The sequence below is a fragment of the Mirounga angustirostris genome, unplaced genomic scaffold, assembly GCF_029215605.1.
Source record: "Mirounga angustirostris isolate CCGP_5_RB_7025 unplaced genomic scaffold, mMirAng1.0.hap1 SCAF_15, whole genome shotgun sequence".
NCBI lineage: Eukaryota > Metazoa > Chordata > Mammalia > Carnivora > Phocidae > Mirounga > Mirounga angustirostris.
The window spans coordinates 38,848,577-38,863,718 of NW_026991723.1; positions in this window are offsets into that span (position 1 = coordinate 38,848,577).

The window sequence follows — 15,142 nt, forward strand, 5'->3', positions numbered from 1 at the left end:
AAAAAATAAGACTACCGTTCCCTACGTACGTCCACCCTCACACCAAACATTCCAGGAAAATAATCAAGTGCAGAAAATTCTTTTACATTAGATATAACAATTGTAACTCTGCTGTGACCCTAATTTGCAAGGGCAAGGTGGTTGAGCACTCCCAAATAAAAGCTTTAACTGATAAAACTCACTCAGTTTTAGACAGAAACTCATTTTAACCATCTGCTTAATTTAAATAAAAGGGATGTTTCTCAACCATACAGAGTCCACGGGGTGGCAGCAATTGGGAATGCCTTCTCCAGGGTAGAACATGAGCTTCGGGACACCTTTCTGACTCGGTCCTCATCCTCCAAGGTCACCTTACAGAACTCTGTGCACCCTTCCCTGCCACCCTCTACCTGGCCCCCAGCACTTCAGAGCTGCCAACTTCTTCTTTCCCTCCCCTTGTGGTGTTAACTTCTGAGGTCCAGCCTCCGCTGTGGATTATCAGAGGGAGAATGGAGGGAAAAGAGGGTGAATTTTGGTTCTGGGGAAGAAGTAGAAAGGGTATGGGAATACTCCGCCATTGTCTCACATCTCGAAGGTTATCTAAAAGTTAAAAGGATATCTTTAATGTGAGTATTCACCAAATGTTAGTTGTCTCTTCAAACATTTTTTAAAACTTCTTATAATAAAAAACAAAACAAAACAAAAAAGCAAATCAGTCTTCTTCTCTAAATATGATTCACATTACCAAAATCCCCTCAGACAAATTTCAGGGTAAGGAAGTTATGTGTCTACACGTGTGTGTGTGTGTGTGTAAAGGGAAAAAGGGAGGAGTGATAACCATTCAAAACATATCAAAACTACTTATAAGAAACAATATCAGTAATCACACATGCAACACAAATCCCTTGATGTTGACAATGCTTTTAATTTATTTCTCTGAATCCCCTAATTTTAACTTTTTAATGTTTCATTTTCCCATTCTATAAATAGCAAAAATTATAATGTTAATTCAATGAAAAGAATTATTTGAAATGCAGATAAGCTAGTTTGATCTTCCTCAACTCATGACTGCATATGGATTTCATCCTATTTTCTCAGTAAATTTGACACTGATTAGGATAAAACCTTTCCACGGCCTCACTTGTGCATCTGCATATTTCAGTTTAAATTTAATTTTTAAGGGAATGACTTTTTTAAAAAGCTTTAACCTCTTACAGGATTTCAAAGACTTTTTTTTTTCAAAGGAAGTAAACAACCTGTCCCTAAAGGCAGTGAACTTCTCCCTCCAAATTCCTCCCATTACCTGCTCTGGAAAATATTATTTCCACTTTATCAGTAAGTTCTCATGAATTGCTCTCTCTCTGAAAGTTTCTCTGACACTTCCCAAAGCTAATCATTTTTTCTGGCCTCAGAATTATCTCATGTCCTTTAGCAGTAGGGGCAGTTTCTATAAAAGCCCTGTTGAGAAAAAAAAAAAAATTACCAATTGTCCTTCAAGTAGGCAGTAAGAAGCAGGAGTTGAATTTAAAACTCGGGGCATCTCCTTTGGTTAGCAGCATGTAATTTCTGGTAACACTCATTTTATTGCATTTTAGTGAAGATACTTCTAAAAACCAATGTAGCAGTCTGGTCAATGTTCCAAAGCCACAACCTTTCGTACATCTTTTAATGCTTGTCACTGCATTATCTGTGAAGGGGGACCAGAAGTGTTGTGAAACGGGAACGTGATTCTGCCACCCCTGAGAAGTCTCACCCATCTCTGGGCTTCTGGTTTGGTAGGGGATTCCTAAGAGAATGAACATTGATTTCTCACAGTTGAAAATGTCCCCGGCGGCAAGATGGCGGAGGAGTAGGAGACCTGGATTTCGTCTCCTCTCAGGAATTCAGCTGGATAGGGATCAAACCATTCTGAACACCTACAAACGCAACAGGAGATGGAAGAAAAGAAGAGCAACAACTCTCTCATCAGAAAAGCGACCACTTTCTGGAAGGTAGGACGTGCGGAGAAGTGAATCCGAGGCGATATTCGGGAGGATAGACGGCGGGGGAGGGGCCTCCGTCGGCCGCTTCTGGCAAGTGATAGAAGCACGGAGCACAAAATCGGAACTTTTAAAAGTCTGCTCCGCTGAGGGACGTCACTCTGGTGGCTAAGCGGGGGGTGGAACCCTCCGGGACAGTGTGGTCTCAGGACCCTCGGGGTCACAGAAAGACCGGGGGTGCCTGAGTGCGGCAGAGCTCCCAGGTAACGGAGCAGGGAAGCCGGCTGCAGAGGCGGAGCCCAGGCGCGGGCTCTCAGCTCGGGGTGGCCATGAACCGTGATCCGCGGCACAGTCGGGCCCCTGCTCCTCCAGCAGGGACCCAACAAGCGGCAGATCTGGGGAGACTCACTTTCCTCCCCTGGAAGGAGCCGCACGGGAGCGCACCACAGGGATCTGCTGGGTTTGGAGACTCCACCCGGGGTCGGGTGCCAGAGATAGAAATGCGTGGTCACAGGCCGGGTGAGCACGGAGTGCGGCCGGAGACCGGGGAGACGGGAGTGACTGACGGCTTTTCTCTGGGGGCGCACTGAGGAACAGGGCCCCGAGTTCTCGGGTCCTCCGGGGCGGAGATTGGGCGGCCGCCATTTTCACTCTCCGCCTCCAAAGCTGTACGGAAAGCTCGCAGGGAACAAAAGCCCCGGAGAGCAAACCCGAGCAAATTACTTAGCCGGGAGGGGGCAAGGGCGGGGCAATTCCGCCTCCGGCAGAGACATTTGGAAACCACGGCAACAGGCCCCTCCCCAGAAGATCAGCGAGAACAGCCTGCCAAGACCAAGTTTACCGATCAATGAGAACGGCAGAACTCCAGCGCTAGGGGACTACTGCACATAGAATTCATGGCTTTTTTTACCATGATTCTTTAGTCTTTCAAAGTTAATTTTTTTTAACTGTCTTTTTTCTTTTTTTCTTTTTGAATTTTACTTTTTCCCTTTTTCAACCAACATCTTATCAATCCTTTTTTTTAAAAAAAACATTTTTATTTTTCATTTTTAGAGTCATATTCTATCCCTTCATAGTACTTACCCGTATTTTTGGCTTATATATATAAGTTGTTCTCTCTTTAAAATTTTGAGATAGTTTCTTCTAACAGATTAAAATATACCCTAAATCTCTAGTATATGGTGTTTTCTATTCCCCTGCCTGATCACCATCCTCTCCCTTTTTTTTTTCTTTTTTTAAATCCCCTTCTTTCTTTTTTCAAACAACTTCTTATCAATTCTTTTTATAAATTTTTTTTATAATTTCCATCTTGATAGTCATATTCCATCCCTTCATCATATCAACCCTTATTTTTGTACATATATAAGTTTTACTTTCTTTAAAATTTTGGGAGGCACTTTCTTCTAAAAGACCAAAATACACCCCAAATCTAGTGTGTGGCACTGATCTATATACCAGCCTGATCATATTTGATCACATTCTGGTTTTGTTGTTGTTGTTGTTGTTGTTTTGTTTTGTTTGTTTTTGTTTTTATCTTTATCTTTTTCTTTTTTTTCTTTTTCTTCTTTCTCTCTTTCCCTTTATTTTCCCACTGTTTCAGGTCTTTTCTGATTTGTTTAGAGTATATTTTCTGGGGATGTTGTTACTCTGCTAGCATTTTGTTCTCTCATTAATCTATTCTCCTCTGCACAAAATGACAAGATGGAAAAAATCACCTCAACAAAAAGAACAAGAGGTACTACCGACTGCCAGGGACCTACTCAATACGGACATTAGTACGATGTCAGATCTAAAGTTCAGAATCATCACTTTAAAGATACTAGCTGGGCTTGAAAAAAATATGGAAGTTCTTAGAGAAACCCTTTCTAGAGAAGTAAAAGAACTAAAATCTAACCAAGTCGAAATCTAAAAGGCCATTAATGAGGTGCAATCAAAAATGGGGGCGCTAAGTGCTAGAATAAATGAGGCAGAAGAGAGAATCAGTAATATAGAAGATGAAATGATGGAAAATAAAGAAGCTGAGAAAAAGAGAGATAAACAACTACTGGATCACGAAGGCAGAATTTGAGAGATAAGTGATACCATGAGACAAAACAACATTAGAATAATTGGGATCCCAGAAGCAGAAGAAAGAGAGAGAGGGGCAGAAGGTATATTGGAGCAAATTATAGCAGAAAACTTCCCTAATTTGGAGAAGGAAACAGGCATCAAAATCCAGGAGGCACAGAGAACCCCTCTCAAAATCGATAAAAATAGGTCAACACCCCGACATCTAATAGTAAAACTTACGAGTCTCATGGACAAAGAGAAAATCCTGAAAGCAGCTCGGGAGAAGAGATATGTAACCTACAAGGGTAGAAACATTAGATTGGCAACAGACCTATCCACAGAGACCTGGCAGGCCAGAAAGGACTGGCAGGATATCTTTAGAGCACTAAATGAGAAAAATATGCAGCCGAGAATAATATATCCAGCTAGGCTGTCATTGAAAATTGAAGGAGAGATAAAAAGCTTCCAGGACAAACAAAAACTAAAGGAATTTGCAAACACAAAACCAGCCCTACAGGAAATCTTGAAAGGGGTCCTCTAAGCAAAGAGAGAGCCTAAAAGCAACATAGACCAGAAAGGAACACAGACAATATACGGTAACAGTCACCTTACAGGCAATACAATGGCACTAAATTCCTATCTTTCAATAGTTACCCTGAATGTAAATGGGCTCAATGCCCCAATCAAAAGACACAGGCTATCAGACTGGATTAAAAAACAAGACCCATCGATATGCTGTCTGCAAGAGACTCATTTTAGACCCAAAGACACCCCCAGATTGAAAGTGAGGGGGTGGAAAACCATTTACCATGCTAATGGACACCAAAAGAAAGCTGGAGTGGCAATCCTTATATCAGACAAATTAGATTTTAAACCAAAGACTGTAATAAGAGATGAGGAAGGACACTATATCCTACTTAAAGGATCTATCCAACAAGAAGATCTAACAATTGTAAATATCTATGCCCCTAACATGGGAGCAGCCAAATATATAAGGCAATTAATAACAAAAGCAAAGAAACACATTGACAACAATACAATAATAGTGGGGGACTTTAACACCCCCCTCACTGAAATGGACAGATCGTCTAAGCAAAAGATCAATAAGGAAATAAAGACTTTAAATGACACGCTGGACCAAATGGACTTTACAGACATATTCAGAACATTCCATCCCAAAGTAATGGAATACACATTCTTCTCTAGTGCCCATGGAACATTCTCCAGAATAGATCACATCCTAGGTCATAAATCAGGTCTCAACCGGTACCAAAAGATTGAAATCATTCCCTGCCTATTTTCAGACCACAATGCTTTGAAACTAGAACTCAATCACAAGAGGAAAGTTGGAAAGAACTCAAATACATGGAGGCTAAAGAGCATCCTACTGAAGAATGAATGGGTCAGCCAGGAAATTAAAGAAAAATTAAAAAAATACATGGAAACCAATCAAAATGAAAACACAACTATTCAAAATCTTTGGGATGCAGCAAAGGCAGTCCTAAGAGCAAAGTATAGAGCAATACAAGCCTTTCTCAGAAACAAGAAAGGTCTCAAGGACACAACCTAACCCTACACCTAAAGGAGCTGGAGAAAGAACAGCAAAGAAAGCCTAAACCCAGCAGGAGAAGAGAAATCATAAAGATCAGAGCAGAAATCAATGAAATAGAAACCAAAAGAACAGTAGAACAGATCAACGAAACTAGGAGCTGGTTCTTTGAAAGAATTAACAAGATTGATAAACCCCTGGCCAGACTTATCAAAAAGAAAAGAGAAATGACCCAAATCAACAAAATCATGAATGAAAGAGGAGAGATCACAACCAACACCAAAGAAATACAAACAATTATAAGAACATATTATGAGCAACTCTATGCCAGCAAATTAGATAACCTGGAAGAGATGGATGCATTCCTAGAGATGTATCAACTACCAAAATTGAACCAGGATGAAATAGAAAACCTGAACAGACCTATAACCACTAAGGAAATTGAAACAGTCATCAAAAATTTCCCAAAAAAAAAAAGCCCAGGGCCAGATGGCTTCCCAGGGGAATTCTACCAAACATTTCAAGAAGAATTAATACCTATTCTTCTGAAACTGTTCCAAAAAATAGAAATGGAAGGAAAACTTCCAAACTCATTTTATGAGGCCAGCATTACCTTGATCCCAAAACCAGACAAAGACCCCATCCAAAAGGAGAATTACAGACCAATATCCCTGATGAACATGGATGCAAAAATTCTCACCAAAATACTAGCCAATAGGATCCAAAAGTACATTAAAAGGATTATTCACCATGACCAAGTGGGATTTATCCCTGGGCTGCAAGGTTGGTTCAACATCTGCAAATCAATCAATGTGATACAATACATTAACAAAAGAAAGAACAAGAATCATATGATCCTCTCAATAGATGCAGAAAAAACATATGACAAAGTACAGCATCCTTTCTTGATCAAAACTCTTCAGAGTATAGGGATAGAGGGTACATACCTCAATATCATAAAAGCCATCTATGAAAAACCTACAGCGAATATCATTCTCAATGGGGAAAAACTGAGAGCTTTCCCCCTAAGGTCAGGAACGTGGCAGGGATGTCCACTATCACCATTGCTATTCAACATAGTATTGGAAGTCCTAGCTACAGCAATCAGACAACAAAAAGAAATAAAAAGCATCCAAATTGGCAAGGAAGAAGTCAAACTCTCACTCTTTGCAGATGATATGATACTTTATGTGGAAAACCCAAAAGACTCCACCCCAAAAATGCTAGAACTCATACAGGAATTCAGTCAAGTGGCAGGATATAAAATCAATGCACAGAAATCAGTGGCATTCCTATACACCAACAACAAGACAGAAGAAAGAGAAATTAAGGAGTCGATCCCATTTACAATTGCACCCAAAACCATAAGATACCTAGGAATAAAGCTAACCAAAGAGAAAGGATCTTTACTCAGAAAACTATAAAATACTCATGAAAGAAATTGAGGAAGACACAAAGAAATGGAAAAACGTTCCATGCTCATGGATTGGAAGAACAAATATTGTGAAGATGTCAATGCTACCTAGAGCAATCTACACATTCAATGCAATCCCCATCAAAATACCAGCCACTTTTTTCAAAGAAATGGAACAAATAATCCTAAAATTTTTATGGAACCAGAAAAGACCCCACATAGCCAGAGGAGTGTTGAAAAAGAAAAGCAAAGCCGGCGGCATCACAATTCTGGACTTCAAGCTCTATTACAAAGCTGTCATCATCAAGACAGCATGGTCCTGGCACAAAAACAGACACACAGATCAATGGAACAGAATAGAGAGCCCAGAAATGGACCCTCAACTCTGTGGTCAACTCATCTTTGACAAAGCAGGAAAGAATGTCCAATGGAACAAAGACAGTCTCTTCAACAAATGGTGTTGGGAAAATTGGATAGCCACATGCAGAAGAATGAAACTGGACCATTTCCTTACACCACACACAAAAATAGACTCCAAATGGTTGAAAGACTTCAATGTGAGACAGGAGTCCATCAACATCCTAAAGGAGAACACAGGCAGCAACCTCTTCGACCTCAGCCGAAGCAACTTCTTTCTAGAAACATCGCCAAAGGCAAGGGAAGCAAGGGCAAAAATGAACTATTGGGACTTCATCAAGATAAAAAGCTTTTGCAAAGCAAAGGAAACAGTCAACAAAACCAAAAGACTACCGACAGAATGGGAGAAGATATTTGCAAATGACATATCAGATAAAGGGCTAGTATCCAAAATCTATAAAGAACTCATCAAACTCAACACCCAAAGAACAAAGAATCCAATCAAGAAATGGGCAGAAGACATGAACAGACATTTCTCCAAAGAAGACATCCAAATGGCCAACAGACACATGAAAAAGTGTTCAATATCGCTCGGCATCAGGGAAATCCAAATCAAAACCTCAATGAGATACCACCTCACACCAGTCAGAATGGCTAAAATTAACAAGTCAGGAAACAACAGATGTTGGCGGGGATGAGGAGAAAGGGGAACCCTCCTACACTGTTGGTGGGAATGCAAGCTGGTGCAGCCACTCTGGAAAACTGTATGGAGGTTCCTCAAAAAGTTGAAAATAGAGCTACCCTATGATCCAGCAATTGCACTACTGGGTATTTACCCCAAAGATACAAAAGTAGGGATCCGAAGGGGTACGTGCACCCTGATGTTTATAGCAGCTATGTCCACAGTAGCCACACTGTGGAAAGAGCCAAGATGTCCATCGACAGATGAATGGATAAAGAAGAGGTGGTACATATATACAATGGAATATTATGCAGCCATCAAAAGGAATGAGATCTTGCCATTTGCAATGATGTGGATGGAACTAGAGGGTATTATGCTGAGCGAAATAAGTCAATCAGAGAAAGACATGTATCATATGATCTCACTGATATGAGGAATTCTTAATCACAGGAAACAAACTGAGTGTTGTTGGAGTGGGGTGTGGGGTGGGAGGGATGGGGTGACTGGGTGATAGACACCAGGGAGGGTATGTGCTCTGGTAAGCGCTGTGAATTGTGCAAGATTGTTGAATCTCAGATCTGTACCTCTGAAGCAAATAATGCAATATATGTTAAGGAAAAAAAAAGAAGAAGAAGGTAGCGGGAGGGGAAGAATGAAGCGGGGGAAATCGGAGGGGTAGACGAACCATGAGAGACGAGAGACTCTGAAAAACAAACTGAGGGTTCTAGAGGGGAGGGGGGTGGGAGGATGGGTTAGCCTGGTGGTGGGTTTTGAGGAGGGCACATTCTGCATGGAGCACTGGGGGTTGTGCACAAACAATGAATCATGGAACACTTCATCTAAAACTAATGATGTAATGTATGGGGATTAACATAAGATTAAAAATAAATTTTAAAAAAAAATGTCCCCAGCTTCTCTAGCCCATAGAATTCCCCCCAGTTTTACCTACTAGTCAAGGGCTTGAATGTCACATTTTTTACTCAACATCTATTTGTCGCCTGGGTCACTGAGTTCCTCACCTCCTCCTGGGCTTCTTCCTCAGTGGAGTCAATTACCACAGAAGCAGTTAAGTAGCGTGCTACCAAACGTTTAGTGATAGTGCAAGCATGTGATATCCATTCCATCGAAGCAACAGCAACATAAGCTCAGAATATCATCTTGGCACCAGAGCAGGACTTCATTCAATCCCCAAGCACCAATACTGTCTTCTTCAGACTCTGCTCTGCTCTGAAAAAGAACACTGATCATGCATCAATTCATAATGATCTCACTGTTTGCCAAATTTCCATGTCTTGTGTAGTAACTATCAGGTATTTCAGCAAATGTATTTTGGAGATCATAATTCTCTCAGCTAGATGTACGCTCATTGAGGAAGAGGGGCAGTTCCTACTTTTCTTTTATGGTTTAGACATTGACTGGTATATGAAGAATTTTACCCATGAGATATATCCAAGTATTTAGAAATTCTCTCACAGGACTTCTAATGAGTGGCATGAGCATAGGTCAAAGAAAAAAGGATCAAGTGAAACACCTGAATCACTAATGCAATCTATATCCCAAAATATGAATCTTCCATCTGCAATATTAATAAATTTATATTTATAATTATTATGCTGGCTCTTTTGGAGTGGTAAAAATACTTAATGGTTGGTCAGTGGAATATAGACTACTAGCTATGTGTACTTCCTCTTTTTCCTTGGCATATAGCTCATCTACATTCTCCCTTGTAGTAGTGTGGACCACTGACTAATGACGAATGACTAATTTCTAGCCAATGGGATTTTTCAGGAAGTGATGAAAACTCCTTTCAGGTCTTGCCCATTAAAAAAAAAAAAATTCCCATATAATACTCCATATTCCTTTCCTTTTCACTATATTAATGCAAATCATGGTGCTCTTTGAAGCCATTGTGTTAAAGATGAAAGACTCACAAATGGAAGGGATATAAGTTCTCTCTCTTCAAGGAGAACCACTGTGGTTAGGAACATCCATTTCACACATCACATGAGGAGGAAATTGATAAGCTACTGACTGAGAGTTGTCTATAACTGTAAGTAGAGTTAGAAAAATATACCGCGCAAGTTATCATATTGAAAGCAGAGAAGGAAGAAACGTTACCAACCAGCTTCAGGCCTCACCCTCATCCACAAAGACAGATCGGTGTACCACAGACATTACAGGACCTCTCGTGTAAGCTATATCTCAGAAAAAGCCTCGATGTCCATTTTACATGTGCATCAAATTAAATACAGAGACTAATTTCCAGAGCAGTCACTTCTACAAATTATATATAAACATATACATACATACATTTAATATACATATGTGTATATACACATACATATTATACATTACATACTATGTTTACTTACTTACTATTTATTTACTATATATGATATATAGCTATTATATAATAGACATCTATATATGTAACTATTATAAATAGTACATTATATGTATAAATTAAAATTACAACATACACATTAGATTTTGAAGCAGTGAGCAAGAAAAATATGGCTTAATATTCATTATGAACACATTGACATCTTTTTCACTACGTGCATTCTTAAATATTTTTTTACTAGTAAAATTTATCACTATCCCTTTACTTTATATTATGAATATTGTAATAGAACTTAAAGCAGAAACAGTGTCAACATTATTAATATAGATTACACAAGCTTGATATTTTGCTCTTTTCTACATAATTTCAAAATATAGTTAAAAAGTAATAAATGAGCCAATATATGCACTCTCACTCACTATCTCTCTCTCTCTCTCTATATATATATATACATATATACACACATACACATACATATATATGCACATTTAACTACTTTTATAAGCATTTGGAGTATAACGGCCATACTACCCATCATTTTCTAAGCATCAGCCCTGGTCCAGCTTCTTGCACACAGTAGATGCTAAATAAGAGGAAGATCACTATGATGATGACCACAAAGATAGGTTTAGAAATGTCAAGATAAAAGAAACTTTATATTTTACCAATATTACAGTGCAGACATACTCTTTGGAAATAAGCACAATAATTTTAACTACAAACAAATGCACTACTTAATTCAAGTCCAACATAAGCATCTCTGATTATTTTGACTTTGATGCCTAACACACATGTTTTTAGAAATTTTTCTATGGGGAACTCTTACAATATCATTGGCTGAAACAAGAAGAATATAAACCATCAGCAAAAGAAATACTTTAAATGTTCTAAAATTAACTCAGCAAGAAAGGATTTCACCAGACAGAAATCAAATTACTGTTAACTGTCCCATGCCAGTATTTGCAATATTGTGTAAAGGTCTGAAAATTCAAATAAGAAACTAATGGCAGGTTTTATCAGAGACCACTTTATCTGAGACCTCAATTTCAAATATTCTGCCCTAAAACAGAAATGTTATATTTGACTGAAACTCTTCTTAGTGACACAAAGACACAGGCCTAACATTCTTCCCCTTTGCTTTCACTGAATTTAAGCTTCTCCATGAGGTAAAAGCACATGATCAACCTAACAGATGACTTGGAGTTGCCTTAATGCCTTTGGAATTCTAGCCATTAATCTAAGCTTAGTACAAGTAAGCACACAATTTAATAACATGTAATCCAATTGGACAATGAATATATTCAGAATCATTTGCCACAAATGATCACGAAAGATATTAATATTCATTAGCAATTTTTATGAGAAAATTAAGATGCTCCTAAATTTTTTTTTCTCAATTTAACCTCAATTCCTGGTCCTTATCATTTAGATTTCTGATAACTTCTTTTATAATTGACATTCATAAGACTTGAAAGGAAAGACGGGAAGTTTGGATCAGTCCTTTTTCCTGAGATATGATTTTCACATCAGCTAAGTGTATGGCACACCCACCAGTGATGATTCCTGACAAGTTTTCTTATGCTGGTAACATGTGGATTTCTGAACAGCCCATTTCTTAAAAAATTACTGTATAAAATTTAATTTCCATTAAAGAAGCCCAAGCAATAATTTCTGTGTGGGTCAAGGAGTATTGCACATATATTTTAACATTCATTTCTGACCTATGCTGTGAATAATTTTGCCAGATGATGGCATTTTAACCACTCCACAATGTTCAAAGAGGAAAGACATAAGTACATTTTTTCTTTTCACATTTTGCAGCAGCTTCCCGCATTAGAAAATACCAGTAAGCTAAGAAATGACGCCAGCATGCAGTAAAACATACTTCTTGTCATCTGCTTCCAGGTTTTCACAATTAATAGACACTGCCATTTCAGCTTTTCCTTTCTTCAGTGCCTGAAATTCTTATTCCACAGGACTACTCATAACATTGATTGGATATGTAGTAATAATGAAGACACTGTAAAATGCATTCCAGTCTATTAAGATAGTTATGAATAAGGTATTAATTTCAGTATTTTTCATCTACTTTAAGATTTCTACCTTTGATTCATTTACTTATTAAACTAGTATTGATTGATTGTCTGCATTCTGCTGGTTATTTTTATCTGAGTTTATCTGCCCCAACAATATATCTTTATTACATATAACTTACAGATGAAGGACAGAGACTCAGAGAAATGAAGGCACTTGTTTACTAAGATAAAGTTGGTAGGGCGCCTGGGTGGCTCAGTCGTTAGGCGTCTGCCTTCGGCTCAGGTCATGATCCCAGGGTCCTGGGATCGAGTCCCGCATCGGGCTCCCTGCTCTGCGGGAGGCCTGCTTCTCCGTCTCCCACTCCCCCTGCTTGTGTTCCTGCTCTCACTCTCTCTCTCTCTGTCAAATAAATAAAATCTTTAAAAAAAAAAAAAAAGATAAAGTTGGTATATTTTATGATTCAAAGTACAGTGTGTTTTCCATTCTCCAGCCTTTTTTTAGAATGTGAGCAGTACTTGCAAAGCACAAACATTTAGTTTTGGAACCAAACTAAGTTGACTTCAAAACCTAAAACCGCCACATACAAACTACATGATTTTTAAAGAATTCTTAATCTCTGAAAGTCTCTGTGTCTTCATCTGCAAAACAGGAATAAAAGTAATATTTTAATAATATGTTTTTAAAATGATATATGCATGTGTAACATTTAATGTATAACATATGGTGTATATAATGTGTAACATATAACGGTGTATGTAACACATTTAGGAAGTAATAGATGTGCATTAATAGTAAGTAATAAAGGGGAGCCTTGGTGGTCCAGTCTGTTAAACGTCTGCCTTTGGCTCCAGGTCATGATACCAGGGTCCTGGGTTTGAGCCCCACATTGTCCAGATCCCTGCTCAGCAGGGAACCTGCTTCTCCCTCTCCTCCCCACTTGTGCTCTCTCTCTCAAATAAATCAATAAAATCTTTTAAAAAAATAGTAAGTAATAAAAATACTGGAGGTAGATTGTATGTACTCCTTTTAGTGGGAATATGGATTAATCACTAGGCTGGGAGTAAATAAATGAGATGTTTAGTCCTTCTTCGCTTGAAAAAAAAATGGTTCTCTAAAGATCTCTCAGGTCAATATTGAAAAAGAAAGACAAAAACTTGCCTTCTGATGAGAGAGAAACAATGAAAGTCTACGATGTAATAAAAATTACAGGCAGTGTTTGGTACTATGAAGGCTAAGTCTTAAAAAGGAAATGATGAACGATGGGGTTAGGATCTAGCAGATGGGGTTGTCAGAGAAGTCCTCTCTGAAGAAGTAACATTGGAATAGAGACATGAATGAAGTGACACAGCAAGTCATACAAAGACCTAGGGCCATGGCAGAGGGGGTAATAAGCTTGTGACTGAACAAAGAAGTAACAGGGAAGATGGTAAGAGGTTGTCAGAGATAGAAGAGGCCAGATCATGTAGACTTCTGTAAGCATTTGGATTTTATTCTATGTGTGTTTGGAAGCCATTGGAGGGTTTTATTGAGAGCGGTGGTAATTGGGTATCAGCAATAAAATGTCTCTCAGGCTACTAAGTGGAGAATAAAATCTTGTGTGGAGAACAGACTCCTATGTGGTTAAGCATGGAAGGTGAGGAGATAAATTAGTTGCCACAGGGCAGGAAAGAGCTAATGACAGCTTCAAGTTAGACTCTGTTAGTTCAACCGATGAATACAGTTTGCATGAAACAGAGAAGAAAAAACAGTGACTTCTGTGTGTTGGTTTTTTCCCAAAGCAACGGGATGAACAGTGATTCCATTTACTGAGATGGGAAGGATAGAGGAACACATTTTATAAATGTCTGATGAATCTCTTAGGCACCAAAGTGGATTTAGCGAGCAGGCAGTTAGATATCTAAGTCAGGACCTCTGGGGAGGGAGTGTTATCAGAGCTCCCAATTTGGGATTCACCAGCCCATGGATGGATCCCATGTGATCCATCCTTAGTAGTGATCTCCAGGGTGGGATTCTCACAATTTCCAAAAGAGGTCCAGAAAGAAAAGATCAGAACGTCATTTTTATATTTTATTCTTGTATTTAACTAATACTACATGATTTGATACCGATGCCCTCACGTGGTGCCTATCATGTATCACACTGCATTCAGGGTACCCTGAGGTGACTGTAGGAATTACATAACAAGGAGGCGTAAAGGGCAAAGCCTCATTTTTTTTCTTCCAACATCATGTGACACACTGGTGTACTTATATCTGCACACAGGAATATATATGTGCATATACATGAATAGATTACCTAGTTTTAAAAATAGCTTTTTAAAATAAACATTGTATTTTTGTATTAACTTTAGATATACAGAAAAGTTACACAGAGGGGCGCCTGGGTGGCTCAATCAGTTAAGCGACTGCCTTCAGCTCAGGTCATGATCTCAGGGTCCTGGGATCGAGCCCCACACTGGGCTCCCTGCTCCATAGGGAGCCTGCTTCTCCCTCTGACCCTCTCCCCTCTCATGCTGTTTCTCACTCTCTCAAACAAATAAATAAATAAATCTTAAAAAAAAAAAGTTACACAGATAATAGAGTTTCCATATATCCATCACTCCATTCTCCTAATGTTACCATACAAGGCCTCGGTTCCTTTGTCAAAACTAAGAAACCACCAATGGTACATTACTACCACCTTTATTTGAGAGAGAAAAATGATAATCTACTTTGATCCAGTAAGAAGTCAGACTAAAAAATCAAAATAACCG